This window comes from Lissotriton vulgaris, chromosome 2_1, assembly GCF_964263255.1.
Source record: "Lissotriton vulgaris chromosome 2_1, aLisVul1.2, whole genome shotgun sequence".
In the NCBI taxonomy this organism is placed as follows: Eukaryota; Metazoa; Chordata; class Amphibia; order Caudata; family Salamandridae; genus Lissotriton; species Lissotriton vulgaris.
This window is the reverse complement of record NC_141687.1, coordinates 2073517844-2073532530: the sequence shown is the minus strand read 5'-3', so window position 1 is coordinate 2073532530 and position 14687 is coordinate 2073517844.

Genomic DNA, 14687 nt, shown 5'->3' with positions numbered 1-14687 from the left:
ATGGCATTGGATTGTGGTGATTTTTGTGTTTTTTTTATTTTTTGGGGGTGTTGATGGGGCCTGTCCATGTGGGTGGGGGCCATTTTGAGGACTGGTACAGGCAGGGCCTGGCCGCATGGTGGGGGTCTAGGGGCCATCTTGAAGCCAGGGAGTGTGCTTTGTTGTGCCATAGGCCTGCACCCAGTCTGCCATGCTTTCATCCATTATGCCCAGGGGTACTCTGTGGTGCATGGGCCTAGTCTTTCTGTGGGGTGTCTTGAATTTGAACATGATTGAGGGCATAGATGGCATTGGATTGTGGTAATTTTTGTGAGGTTTTTCTTCCCGATTTTTTGGGGTGTTGATGGGGCCTGTCCATGTGGGTGGGGGCCATTTTGAGGACTGGTACAGGCAGGGCCTGGCCATGTGGTGGGGGTCTAGGGCCATCTTGAAGCCAGGCAGTGTGCTTTGTTGTGCGATAGGCCTACACCCACTCTGCCATGCTTTCATCCGTTATGCCCAGGGGCACTCTGTGGTGCATGGGCCTAGTCTTTCTGAGGGGTGTCTTGAATTTGAACATGATTGAGGGCATGGATGGCATTGGATTTTGGTGATTTTGGTGTGTTTTTTGTTTTTTGGGCTGTTGTTGGGGCCTTTTGCCCAGGGGTACTCTGTGGTGCATGGGCCTAGACTTTCTGTGGGGTGTCTTGAATTTGAACATGATTGAGGGCATGGATGGCATTGGATTGTGGAGATTTTTGTGTGTTTTTTCGATTTTGTGGGGTGTTGATGGGGCCTGTCCATGTGGGTGTGGGCCATTTTGAGTACTGGTACAGGCAGGGCCTGGCTATGTGGTGGGGGTATAGGGGCCATCTTGAAGCCAGGCAATGTGCTTTCTTGTGCCATAGGCCTGCACCCAGTCTGCCATGCTTTCATCCATTATGCCCAGGGGTACTCTGTGGTGCATTGGCCTAGTCTTTCTGTGGGGTGTCTTGAATTTGAACATGATTGAGGGCATGGATGGCATTGGATTGTGGTGATTTTTGTGTGTTTTTCGACTTTTTGGGCTGTTGTTGGGGCCTTTTGCCCCGGGGTACTCTGTGGTGCATGGGCCTAGTCTTTCTGTGGGGTGTCTTGAATTTGAACATGATTGAGGGCATGGATGACTGGATTGTGGTGATTTTTGTGTGTTTTTTCAATTTTTTGGGGTGTTGATGGGGCCTGTCCATGTGGGTGGGGGCCATTTTTAGGACTGGTACAGGCAGGGCCTGGCCATATGGTGGGGGTCTAGGGGCCATATTGAAGCCAGACAGTGTGCTTTGTTGTGCCATAGGCCTGCACCCACTCTGCCATGCTTTCATCCATTATGCCCAGGGGTACTCTGTGGTGCATGGGCCTAGTCTTTCTGTGGGGTGTCTTGAATTTGAACATGATTGAGGGCATGGATGGCATTGGATTGTGGTGATTATTGTGTTTTTTTCGTTTTTTGGGCTGTTGTTGGGGCCTTTTGCCCAGGGGTACTCTGTGGTGCATGGCCCTAGTCTTTCTGTGGGGTGTCTTGAATTTGAACATGATTGAGGGCATGGATGGCATTGGATTGTGGTGATTTTTGTGTGCTTTTCCATTTTTGGGCTGTTGTTGGGGTCTTTTGCCCAGGGGTACTCTGTGGTGCATGGGCCTAGTCTTTATGTGGGGTGTCTTGAATTTGAACATGATTGAGGGCATGGATGGCATTGGATTGTGGTGATTTTTGTGTGTTTTTTCGATTTTTTGGGGTGTTGATGGGGCCTGTCTATGTGGGTGGGTGCAATTTAGAGGACTGGTACAGGAAGGGCCTGGCAACATGGTGAGGGTCTAGGGGCCATCTTGAAGCCAGGCAGTGTGCTTTGTTGTGCCATAGGCCTGCACCCAGTCTGCCATGCTTTCATCCATTATGCCCAGGGGTACTCTGTGGTGCATGGGCCTAGTCTTTGTGTGGGGTGTCTTGAATTTGAAAATGATTGAGGGCATGGATGGCATTGGATTGTGGTGATTTTTGTGTGTTTTTTTTTAATTTTTTGGGGTGTTGATGGGGCCTGTCCATGTGGGTGGGGGCCATTTTGAGGACTGGTACAGGCAGGGCCTGGCCGCATGGTGGGGGTCTAGGGGCCATCTTGAAGCCAGGGAGTGTGCTTTGTTGTGCCATAGGCCTGCACCCAGTCTGCCATGCTTTCATCCATTATGCCCAGGGGTACTCTGTGGTGCACGGGCCTAGTCTTTCTGTGGGGTGTCTTGAATTTGAACATGATTGAGGGCATGGATGGCATTGGATTGTGGTAATTTTTGTGAGGTTTTTCTTCCCGATTTTTTGGGGTGTTGATGGGGCCTGTCCATGTGGGTGGGGGCCATCTTGAGGACTGGTACAGGCAGGGCCTGGCCATGTGGTGGGGGTCTAGGGGCCATCTTGAAGCCAAGCAGTGTGCTTTGTTGTGCGATAGGCCTACACCCACTCTGCCATGCTTTCATCCGTTATGCCCAGGGGTACTCTGTGGTGCATGGGCCTAGTCTTTCTGAGGGGTGTCTTGAATTTGAACATGATTGAGCGCATGGATGGCATTGGATTTTGGTGATTTTGGTGTGTTTTTCGTTTTTTGGGCTGTTGTTGGGGCCTTTTGCCCAGGGGTACTCTGTGGTGCATGGGCCTAGTCTTTCTGTGGGGTGTCTTGAATTTGAACATGATTGAGGGCATGGATGGCATTGGATTGTGATTTTTGTGTTTATTTTTATTTTTTGGGGTGTTGACGGGGCCTGTCTATGTGGGTGGGGTTCATTTTGAGGACTCGTACAGGCAGGGCCTGGCCATGTGGTGGGGGTCTAGGGGCCATCTTGAAGCCAGGCAGTGTGCTTTGTTGTGCCATAGGCCTGCACCCAGTCTGCCATGCTTTCATCCATTATGCCCAGGGGTACTCTGTGGTGCATGGGCCTAGTCTTTCTGTGGGGTGTCTTGAATTTGAACATGATTGAGGGCATGGATGGCATTGGATTGTGGTGATTTGTGTGTGTTTTTCAATTTTTGGGCTGCTGTTGGGGCCTTTTGCCCAGGTGTACTCTGTGGTGCATGGGCCTAGTCTTTCTGTGGGGTGTCTTGAATTTGAAATGATTGAGGGCATGGATAGCATTGGATTGTGATGATTTTTGTGTTTATTTTTTATTTTTTGGGGTGTTGATGGGGCCTGTCCATGTGGGTGGGGCCATTTTGAGGACTGGTACAGGCAGGGCCTGGCCATGTGGTGGGGGTCTAGGGGCAATCTTGAAGCCAGGCAGTGTGCTTTGTTGTGCCATAGGCCTGCACCCACTCTGCCATGCTTTGTTTTATCCATTATGCCCAGGGGTACTCTGTCAGTGGTGCATTTTATTGGTCTTTCCATTTTGGGGGGTGGGTATAGTAAAAATGCTTACTTGCAAACTATTAATTGAAGCGCTACATATGCAACATTTATTTAACTGATGTTCCTCTGGCCTTGTTTGCTTTTAGGTGCAGAAAGACGAATCATCAGCCTCATCGTTCCTCATCAGTGCCAGGAACAAGTCCTGCTGCGGTGTGTGTAGCACAATGTCATGTGTGGCCACAGACAACTCTGCAACTTGTGCAACTGTGGCCTGCTGTTCTGACATCTGAAGAAGATGGCCCAAACAAAAGTTGCCCGTAGCTCCTCTAGCAAGAAAGTTGCCAGTAAGGAGCAGAAGAAGCAAGTGGCGCCACTTACCAAGGAGACTGGTGTGCCGACCGCCACATTTTTGGGGAATAAAAAAAAAAGTACGCCTTCAGCAGCAGCGGGGACTGCAGGGGACCAAGCTGGGAGCAGCACCCCCACTCCATTGGGCTCAGTGCCACCACCACCACGCCAACTTAAGTCCAAGCCCTTGAGTGCTGCAGAGGCAGCCAGTCTTGTTGTTCAATCACCATGGACCAGTGATGTTGGCTCATCGCAAGAAAGTAGCAGCATCCCTCAATCAACACAGGCTGTTGTAACTCATCTGACGAGTGTTCAACCACCACAGCCGCAACAACAACCACATGTGCAAGTTCAAGCCCAAGTACATGTGGAAGGAGAGGCAGCGCAAGGAGATGCGCAAGCAGAGGTGCATGGAGCGGCACAAGTGCCTACAATACCTGTTCCTCCCGAAGTAGGGGCACATCAGGAAATCGACATTCGAGCCGAGGTATCATTTGAGGAAGCCACTCCTCCTGATCATTCATTGTCTTCCAGATCCCTAGCAAGGAAAAGATCAAGGATGGTGTCTACATCTTCTTCAAGCCCCCTTCCTTCTGATGATATGGATCCAAATTGGGAACCACCACAGCCGCCTGAGAGTGAGGCACCCCATGATCTGACAAAAGGTAGCTAAGCGTAAAAGGAAGGACCCCGAAAGTCTTGTACTTATGGAGTGTGATGATGACGCTGCACAAGAAGTGGCGTATACTCCTGCTGATGAAGACTTTCACGACAACGACGCAGTCATCATAGACGTCACTCCAGGCCCAGCGGGCATGCAACAAACAGACATTTTTACCCCAACCCGAAATGCTGCTGATCGTGATGTTGGCGACGTGGAAATGGGGCCACCACCAATGCAGTTAACTAGTACACCACCACCCACCGCTTCCATATTTTCGCACCAGAAGGGACCTCCATCCACCTCCACCTCCATTTCCTCAATTAGTGGTGCTACAAGTGCACAACGTAGTAAAGTTCGGCAACACACATCCTCCACTTCATCTGGCATTAGCATTCCCAGTATCGCCTCCTCCGCCCCCCACAGACATTTGAAGTCCGCAGTTTGGGACTTCTTTAGTGTTAGCACAACAAGGGAAAACATAGCCATTTGTACCATTTGTAAGCATGGAGTTAGTCGTGGTAAGCTTGGTACCAACTATGGTACCGGAGGCCAGAGAGGTCATCTTGAGAGACAGCATACTGTCAAATGGCATGCGCACCTAAAGGAGATCAAGGAAGCCCGAATTGCAAGTCAACAAACTGTATCCGTTGTTGTTTCATCTGATGATGACGAGGAGGAAGAAGAAGCGTCAAACATTCCTTCAGTTACACCCAGTACCCCTGTCAGCAGCACACCCCCTGCAAGATATATGAGCCACACTAGGAGTGTGGGAGAGAGTGAGACACCAACGCGAAAAAGTTCATCATCACCGAGCGTAACTGGGTCGAAGAAGTCATCATCATCCCGTAAAATCATGGTCCAGCCCACCATAAGAAGCATGTTGTTTTCAGTTTCGCCATTTGAACGCACCACCCAATGACGCGTCTGTATAACAATAAGCTGGCTAAAATGCTAGCGCTGGACCTTCTCCCTTTTTCTTTTGTGGAAGGGGTTGGTTTTCTTGAATTAGTGGCAACGCTCTGACCTAAATGGAAGGTTCCTAGCCGGTTCTATTTTGCCAGAGTTGCGGTCCCAGCACTACATGAAGATGTGCTGGAGGTGATTGGGGCAGATTTGCAGAAGAGTGCTGTTCAGACTATACATCTGACAACAGACATGTGGACCAGTTGCCAAGCCGTTGATTACATGTGCATCACTGCACACTGGGTCTCTTTTTCAGGGGTTAAAGCAAAGCTAAGCGCAGGTGTTGACCCGAACAACGTCTTTAAAGCTGCTCGTAAACATGCAACACTACCCATGTTTGGCATGGAGAAATGTCATACAGGAGAAAACATTTTGCAGGAGTTTAACACAAAGGTCTTTCAATGGCTGCCCCCAAGAAAATGCATGATTGGTTATGTTTCCACGGGTAATGGCGCCAATGTAGTTAAGGCCATGGATATGGGTAACTATTTCAGAGTGCCGTTTTTGGCGCACTGTATAAACCTGGTTGTTAAAAAATTCTTGAGTGAAGAAAGTCCAGGGTGCGAGTTACTGACCACCTGCCGAAGAATGTGCACACATTTCAACCATTCTTTTAAGGCCCGGAAGGAGCTGAGGCGCCTGCAACATGAACGTAAACTGCCAGTGAAAGCACTCATCCAGGAGGTGACAACACGTTGGAACTTAACCTTCTACTTTTCTGTTTGAGCAGTGTGCGGTAGTCGATCAGTATTTCTTTATACAGGGTGCAGCTATGAAGGACCTGAGGATACATATGGAGCAATGGAAGCTAGTTCAAAGCCTGACAGACATGCTTCGTCCTTTTGAGTTCTTCACGCGTGCAGTCAGCAGGGAGGACTGTAATTTCGGAAAAGCTATCCCATTGTTGCGCATGCTAGAGCACCAACTGAAGGCGGTGTGTTCTACATTTCAAAAAGATGAAAAAAAGCAAGAAGCATTAGAGTTGGCGGAGAAGTTATTAGAGCGCCTACTTTGCGATGAACGTCTTCAAAAGATCCACACAGAACAGCATTACATTTGTGCTACTATTTTGGATCCACGGTACAAAAAGGCACTGGCAGTATTCTTTCCTTTTGATGACGCAGAAGTTACAAAGTACAAACATTGGCTAGCTGTGGCAGCCAGGAGGTTTGAAAAAGAGCGGCAGGAAATTGAAGGAAAAGGCAGTACATCAGCATCAGCAGGCCATCCGTAGTCAAAAGAATCCACTTGTGCATCTGTGGCTGTGGCAGAAGTGAGTGATTTTCCCTCTCAGCCGTTAAAGGCACCAGCAACCGGATCATCTGCACCAGACACAACAGTAACATTGTGTGAAGAAGAGGATTGGCTATCTCGGCTTGGGTTTGCTTCTCAAAAGGTCCCAGCAAAAAGTAAGCAAAGTGGAGGGACCGTGGAGAACCTTGAGTCGATGGTGCAGGACTATCTGAATGACTCAACAGAGGTCTATGTTCATGATGACCCATTGGCGTATTGGCATGGGAAAAGAGAATTGTGGCCAGAGATCACCAACCTGGCTATAAATTACTTGTCTTGCCCACTCGCAAGCGTGTCTTCTGAACGTGTTTTCAGTGCTGCTGGTGGCATTGTAACTTGCAAAAGGACCCGCCTCTCGCCCAAAAATGTGGAGAGGTTAACAATGATCAAGATGAATCAGCGCCTCATACCACCAGATTACAAAATACGAGAATACACGCAAGAAGAAGACGAGGAGGATGCCAACTTAGATGAGGGAAGTTCTTCTCTGTTAGGTGACCTACTCCTGCCTGAATTTGCAGAGAGTATGAGGACGAGCTCTTCTTCCCTGACACCGAGCCCTGAAAATGAGTCAATGAATCAATAACTTTCTTTTTCGTCCTTATTCACTTTTATTCCTGTGTGTCTGTCTTTCTTTGTTCTGCAAAATCTATATAAAAAAACTTTAAATACCTAATCACAAAAACAAGCCCATCAGCAGAACTGTCTTCACTTATTTGCTTATTGATTTGAAGGTGCCGCAGTCTGCATTCCTCAGGTTCACAAGTTCACAAGAACATGCTCCTCTATCCTCCTCCTCCAGACTCCTATTTCCCTTAAAACAGATGGCTGGATTACGCCCAATGAAGAAAGACTCTGCACTTCTGGGGGTGTTCTACTTCTTTGCGGGTGAGTTGACGGGTCTGGGGCCATTGCTGGGAAGGTCTAATACCGGACAAAAGTGGTTTGGAGAAAATCTGAGCAGAAAAAGATTTTGCTCTTTTGATCACTTGCCTGTCTTTGGGGGGCTGTTTGGCGGGCTTTTAGGTTGTTGTGGGTGGCTTTTGGGGCCTGGCAGCCCCGCTGGGTATGGATACTTTTGATTGCAAGAGGTTTGAAGCAAATCCATGGTGACAAAGGGGAGTTAGGGCCTAGCTGCAGGGCGCGCGCGGAGTGATTGTGGAAATTTGCCTGAAAATTTCAAAGTCCCCATTTTTGTAGTTTTGCTTTTTGGCTGTTTGGGGGTCTTCTACTTGTTTCCGCCTGGGTTGACGGGTCTGGGGGCATTAATGGGAAGGTCTAATACCGGATAAAAGTGGTTTGGAGAAAATCGGAGCAGAAAAAGATTTTACGCTTTTGATCACTTGCCTGTCTTTGGGGTGCTGTTTGGCGGGCTTTTAGGTTGTTGTGGGTGGGTTTTGGGGTCTGGGAGGACTGCTGGCACAGTCTAATGTTGATTGCATTTGTTTTTCAGGAAATCCATGGTGGAAAAGTGGAGTTAGGGCCTAGCTGCACAGCGTATTTGGACTGAATTCCAGGTAGTAGGCCCATTTTTGCTTTTTGCCAGTTTGGGGGTGTTCTGCTTTTTTGCGGGTGGCTGCAGGGGTCTGGGGCCATTGCTGGGAATGTCTAATACCGGATCAAAGTGGTTTGGACAAAATCGGAGGTGAAATTATTTTTGAGTTTTTGCTGACTTGCTTGTCTTCGAGGTGCTGTTTGGGGGGTTCCGGGTGTTTGTGGGTGGGTTTTGGAGTCTGGGAGCACTGCTGGGTATGGATAATTTTGATTGCAAGAGGTTTGAAGCAAATACATGGTGGCAAAGGGAAGTTAGGGCCAAGCTGCAAAGCGCGCGTGGAGTGATTTTGGGAATTTGCCTGAAAATTTCTAAGTCCCCATTTTTGTAGTTTTGCTTTTTGGCTGTTTGGAGATCTTCTACTTGTTTTTGCCTGGGTTGACGGCTCTGGGGCCATTGCTGGGAAGGTCTAATACCGGAAAAAAGTGTTTTGGAGAAAATCTGTGAGGAAAATGTTTTTGCATTTTCTGACATTTCGCTCACTTTAGCATTTTTGGGGGCAGGGTTGGGGGGCTTCCTGGTGTTTGTGGGTGGGTTTTGGGGTCTTGGAGCAACGCTGGGTATGGATACTTTTGAATGCAGGTGGTTTGAAGAAAATCCATGGTGGCAAAGGGGAGTTAGGGCCTAGCAGCAGAGCGCGCGCGGAGTGATTGTGGAAATTTGCCTGAAAATTTCAATGTCCCCATTTTTGTAGTTTTGCTTTTTGGCTGTTTGGGGGTCTTCTACTTATTTCCGCCTGGGTTGACGGGTCTGGGGCCATTGCTGGGAAGGTCTAATACCGGATAAAAGTGGTTTGGAGAAAATCGGAGCAGAAAAAGATTTTGCGCTTTTGATCACTTGCCTGTCTTTGGGGTGCTGTTTGGCGGGCTTTTAGGTTGTTGTGGGTGGGTTTGGGGGTCTGGGAGCACTGCTGGCACAGTCTAATGTTGATTGCATTTGTTTTTCAGGAAATCCATGGTGGAAAAGCGGAGTTAGGGCCTAGCTGCACAGCGTATTTGGACTGAATTCCAGGTAGTAGGCCCATTTTTGCTTTTTGCCTGTTTGGGGGTGTTCTGCTTTTTTGTGGGTGGGTAAGCAGCTCTTGGTGCATTGCTGGGAAGGTTTAATACCGGATAGATGTGGTTTGGAGAAAATCCATGCTGAAAAGCGTTTTGGCACATTAACTTAGGGCTCGTTAGGGTTAGCACTAGCAGCAGGATTGCATGTGTTTTGGGGTGTTCTAGATTTTTGCAACTGAGTTCTGGGGTCTTAGAGAACTCGTGGGAATGTGTAATTTTGGTTGCAAGTGGTTTGAAGAAAATCCATGGTGGGAAAGGGGGGTTTTGGCCTAGTTAAAGAAAGCGTTTGCCACTATTCTTAACTTAGGGCTCGTTAGGGTTAGCAGTATTGTATTGCATGTGTTTGGGTGGGGGGGTTTGCGAGTCGTGAAGCGATGCTGGGTATGGATACTTTTGCTTGCTTGCAAGTGGTTTGAATACAATCCATGGTGGGTAAGGGGGGAATTGGGCCTACTTTACTTTCAAAGTACGTTTTGTCACCATTTTCTACTAGGCCTCGTTTTTGGAGATCTGATTGGGGGTCTTCTACATTTTTGCAACTGGGTTTAATAAGGGTCTTGGAGCACTGCTGGGAAGGTCTAATTTTGTTCTAAAACACAGTTTACAGTACACCTAGCTTGAGGGGAAAGATCCGCTAAATTAATTCGCCCATACTTATTTATCCTTCAAAAGGAGACTCAGACAGAGTACGCACTTTTAAAAATATTGTACTGTCTATTAGGAAACTCAAAGTGTGACTTTTTGCACTACACAGCGTACATACCTTTTATTTATTTGTCAGTGGTGTTCTAATATCACTTCCTGTTTTTCCATCAATAATTACAGGCCGGGTTTCAGCCTGTGCAATGGGAAAAAAAGGATGAAGTCAGGCTTCACATTAGCGAGCCCCAATTCAGCATCCGCCAGGCAGGCAGTGGACAGGGTGTCTTCTGGTCACCAACATTGATGGACGGAGCATCAGATGGAATGGAGGAGTCCCGCTAATAAGAGGAATGGTTTGATGCATGCAACTTACCAAATTCAACAGGACAACTACAACATACAGATACAGTATCCGTTCTTTTCTAATTATCTTTTAAGTAATGTTATTGCTGTGAACTTCTATGAGTGTGACTCTGCATTTCTTTGATCTCTGCTTCTAAATTAATCCCTACAGCCATTCTATAGGTTTTACTTCTGCTATTTTGTAAACCTAATTTAATGTAAGAAGTGTTTCTCTGAGTGCAGAGATAGGCAAGTGAAAACGCATAATTATTACTGCAGCCCTGTACTGTTGCATTCTTTCATTCACGGTTGTCGAAAGTACTACTTACTTTTCAGTAACCATGCATGCAGTAGTGCATGCACTTCCTTTATGTCACTTAAAAGATTTATGGTTAGCTTTGTACCCAAAGATTTGTTTATCTTTAATTATTGTTTGTCCATGCTGTGCTTTTTTTTTCTTCTCTCAACAAAACGTTCCCAAAAAACCCATTCCCATCCATTTTCCAAACCCTAACCCTCTTCCCCGGGGCTGTGTGGTTTTGATTGATATGTGACTAAATGACAGCATTAATTCCACACACTTGCTGGGGAGGATAAGGTCATAGCAACAGGCTGGTGAAGGAATCCGAGGATATATTCTTACTCAGCTTGACACTGAGTCACTATTGGCAAATGAAAGCAGATTTTCATGTGTGCCATCAACTTGATTGGTCATCAAGAACATCCTCCTCCTAGACGTGGCCAATTATTACGCTGCTGTGTCCTTCACCTTCAGTACTATTTCTTGTAGTAGTAGCCAATGTCAAAGAAATTCAACGCAAGTACTAGTTATACTTTCAATACTTTACCATTTGTTAGGCTACATTGTGGCACTGTTCTAGTGTACTGTCACCTGCAATATTCTCTATCATACCGTTCTAATGCTACGGTAAGGACAAACAAGGTTTCATTTTCTTTTTTTTCAGATGCTGTAACTGCCACTGTGTAACACCACAAGTACCACCTCAATGATGACATTTCATCCGCCCAGGATTGCCAACCTTAATTGCCATTTCCCGTGCAGCCAGCCCTGTGCCTAGCCCTATTTCCAAACACAAATTACAGGTAAGATAAGCATTTGGGGGGAGGTAGTATAATGGAGTATTAGGAGAGACGAGAGACTGACGGTCCTAGGACTATTGAATTCACTTACTCTGTGACAGGCACTTAGTTTTGAACACATTTGGGAAATTACTTACTAGTACTTACACAACTTGAATCAAGATGCCACTTAAGTTTCAGGAACACAAAATTACTGTTAAACCCCCACCCACCAGCCTCAAAAGCAGTAAAAAACATATATGCTAAGATAAAGTTTAAAGTATATTTATATATCCCTAACATAAATATTCTCCCGCAAGACCCAACCCACCCCCCTCCCGAACCCTAACGAATGTCCGTGAAAACGAAGTCCAAAAAAGTAGAAAACTCAACTCCCAATTCCCACCCCCAGAAGTCTTTTAAAAAGGGGCAAGGGACAGTCTCCTCCTACTGCTGACTCCTGTTGACTTTTCGGGCCAGGTCGGCATGCTCCTTGCGGAGGGTCTCGAGCAGGGTTTTAGTGTTGAGGAGCTCCTGCTCGAGGTAGGACACCCTGAGGGAAAGGCGGTCCATCCTTTTTTTGCAACTGCTGTGGGGGGCAGCTGATTTCTTTGCTGCTCGGCGGTGGCGGGTGGCTGCGGTACCCCGGCTCCGTACCGCTGGAGACCTGCTGCGCTGACTGGCTGACCCAGGGAGCGCGGAGGAGGATGCAGGTGTCGCCGTGGATGTTGTTGACGTACTCTGCGTGTCCTCCTCCTCCTGGGCCACCAGCCGCCGATATTCGGCGAAGTGGCCTCCAGCCTCCGTTGCCGGGCCCTTTTAGCCAGCTCCTTTCGTGTTAGTTTGGAAGGAGCATCTATATGAAGAAAGAAAGACATAGTCTGTAACCAATGCTCTTTAAGATTAGCACAAAATGATTCAGCAGAAAGTTGTGTCACAGTAGAACTAGCAACTTGCAAGCGCAGTACATAACTATTGTGTCCAGTATCTATCTAACCTCCCACTTCTTCATCCTTGCTCTAACATTAGTGGGAGTTTAAGGAATCAATTCTACGAGCACTATGGACTCACTCCATTAGAGTCGACTATGACAGTACACCAGTCTTATTCTTCTCTCTTGTTTAGCAAAATTGGTAGGTTAACTTCTGCAAGCCGGCATAATGCCAGCGCAGTCAACTTGCACCCGAGAAAAACAGACGCCCGCCATGATGAATGAGACAGACTTGCGTTACTGTACCAGTCCAGTACATGCAGGTGGTGATGCTCTTACTTTTCTATTACGGGTGGCACTGAGAATACTCTGTTACAAGGGCTACTGCTTAATTAATTTAACTTTCCCCATACAGTGCCAATGAATACTAGAAAAGGAAAATGAAGAAGATAAATAATCTGATTATCTATCACTGCACATGGTATGTATTTGCTTACATATGGGATGACTTTAGGTGCTTTTCTTTTTATTGAGTGAACAGTGATACATCCACACATGAATGACCGAGTTCTACTAAACTTATTAACAGAGGTAGTGAGTGGCCATCGTAATAGCCGGATATATGCTGTGCTTGCAATACAAACTACTGCTACTATTCATGGTAGTATTCGGACAAAATTACAACTTCTTTTCCTTGCCTTTCCTAAACTGGGACGGACGTGCGGGTGCGGTGTTACATGCTCTTTAAAGTAACACTTAGTTCATCCAGTGACCGTCTACTCTCTTTAGAGACACATATGCTATCTAAGAGTCAGATAGTACCATGATCCAGGCATCCATCCATTCAAACTATATGTCAATCATTCTTCTTCATGTCTCTCATCTGGACAAACCTTACGTTTTCTCACAGGGGGCACACTATGCAGTCTGCAATCTCAATAAGTAAGGAATATAAGAGCTTACCACTGCCCGCCACTACCGTGGCAACCCGCACAGCAGTTTGGTCCGGCACTTGCACCGCCTCCTCCCCATAACTTTCCTCCTCCACCTCTGCGCTGGGCCCAGCACCAGATGTTCCACCTACAAAGTACATTTAAGAATATTAGATGTCATAGACATACATCACTCACTAGTATTTTGTCTAGGTATGAAGAAATGTGAATACAGAAACCAATCTAATAGTTTGTGACTGTCTATTCTAAAGTAAAAATGTCCCTTTTTCCAGGGAAGGGTGTTGTCTTGCTGCACTTTTGGCACAACTGATGAATGCTTACTTTTTAACACGCACCATTTTTCTCATAACAGACAGAAGCTTCACTTCTAAGAACAAATCATCATCACTAGGACGGAGGGACCAACGATTCAGCACCAAAAAGAAAAATTAAAGTTCAAACCAGGTGAGGGCTCGGCTCGCCCACAATAAATGTGTGAAATAAATCACTATAAGCTCTTTTCCATTTTTAATCAACCGTTTATGTTTTATGACAAGCTTGGTTTTAATAAATATTTTTACTTTTAATGAAGCTTTAAAACTTAAATAGACTGTGGTTTTTGGTCAAGAGTGAATGAGCAAAAGGTTTTGCAATTTGCAAGCATGAGTCTGTGCCTCTGACACTTCTGGACTCTGACTCCGTACTCTTGTCCTGCGTTGGATAATCATCATTGGGGATCAATCATCGATGAATTTGGGAGCTAAATGACTCTGCCACACTATCTAGTCAGTAAGGAGATTGGGGGTTCTTCAAAGTCTGATATCACTGAGGTATGTGGAAAGTCTACCTGCGCCTGTTATAATTGATAAGCAATGCACTATTTGGTCTCCACAGTTCTGTTTGTGCAGATTTGTCCCTGCAACAGTAGTAGTATGGATTGTCCTCCAATCTGAACCAAAAGTAAAGTAGTATCTTATTCTTTCTTGGTGGTCATTCACCTTTTTATTGTTGGTAAGGAGTAGTTTCTTTTCTGTAACTCCAGTTCTGTAGTAGGGGTATCTCTGTTATAGTCATAATCTAGTGAATAGTCCCGCCCATGTGCGTGGACCCCGGAGCAATCAAAAATAATCTCTGAAGTGTCGAAAAAATGCAGAACTGCACAGACACCTAAGAGAGAATTTAAAGACATATAATGCAGCCTATAAAAGGCTACACTGTCCAGTACTTCAGCTAGAAATTCCACCAAAAATCCACAAAAACAGCAAAGCCTGTCCAGATTTCCTTTGTCTTCAGTACAAACCCCTCTGGAAGATAGAGAGGAAGGCATGGACAGACAAGCCCCATAGGCTGCCATTATGTGGCTCAGAATAGGATACTGTGCCTTTAAGAGAACTTTCCAGAACTTCACAGTATCCCAGAATGCCTTGCAGGTCTCTCTTACTTTCAGTTCTTTTTGAAGGCGTAACACGCCCGACCTGTAGCATTCTTTACATGAACATCTCTCCACCGGGGAGGAGGGCGGGCGCTTATGACTA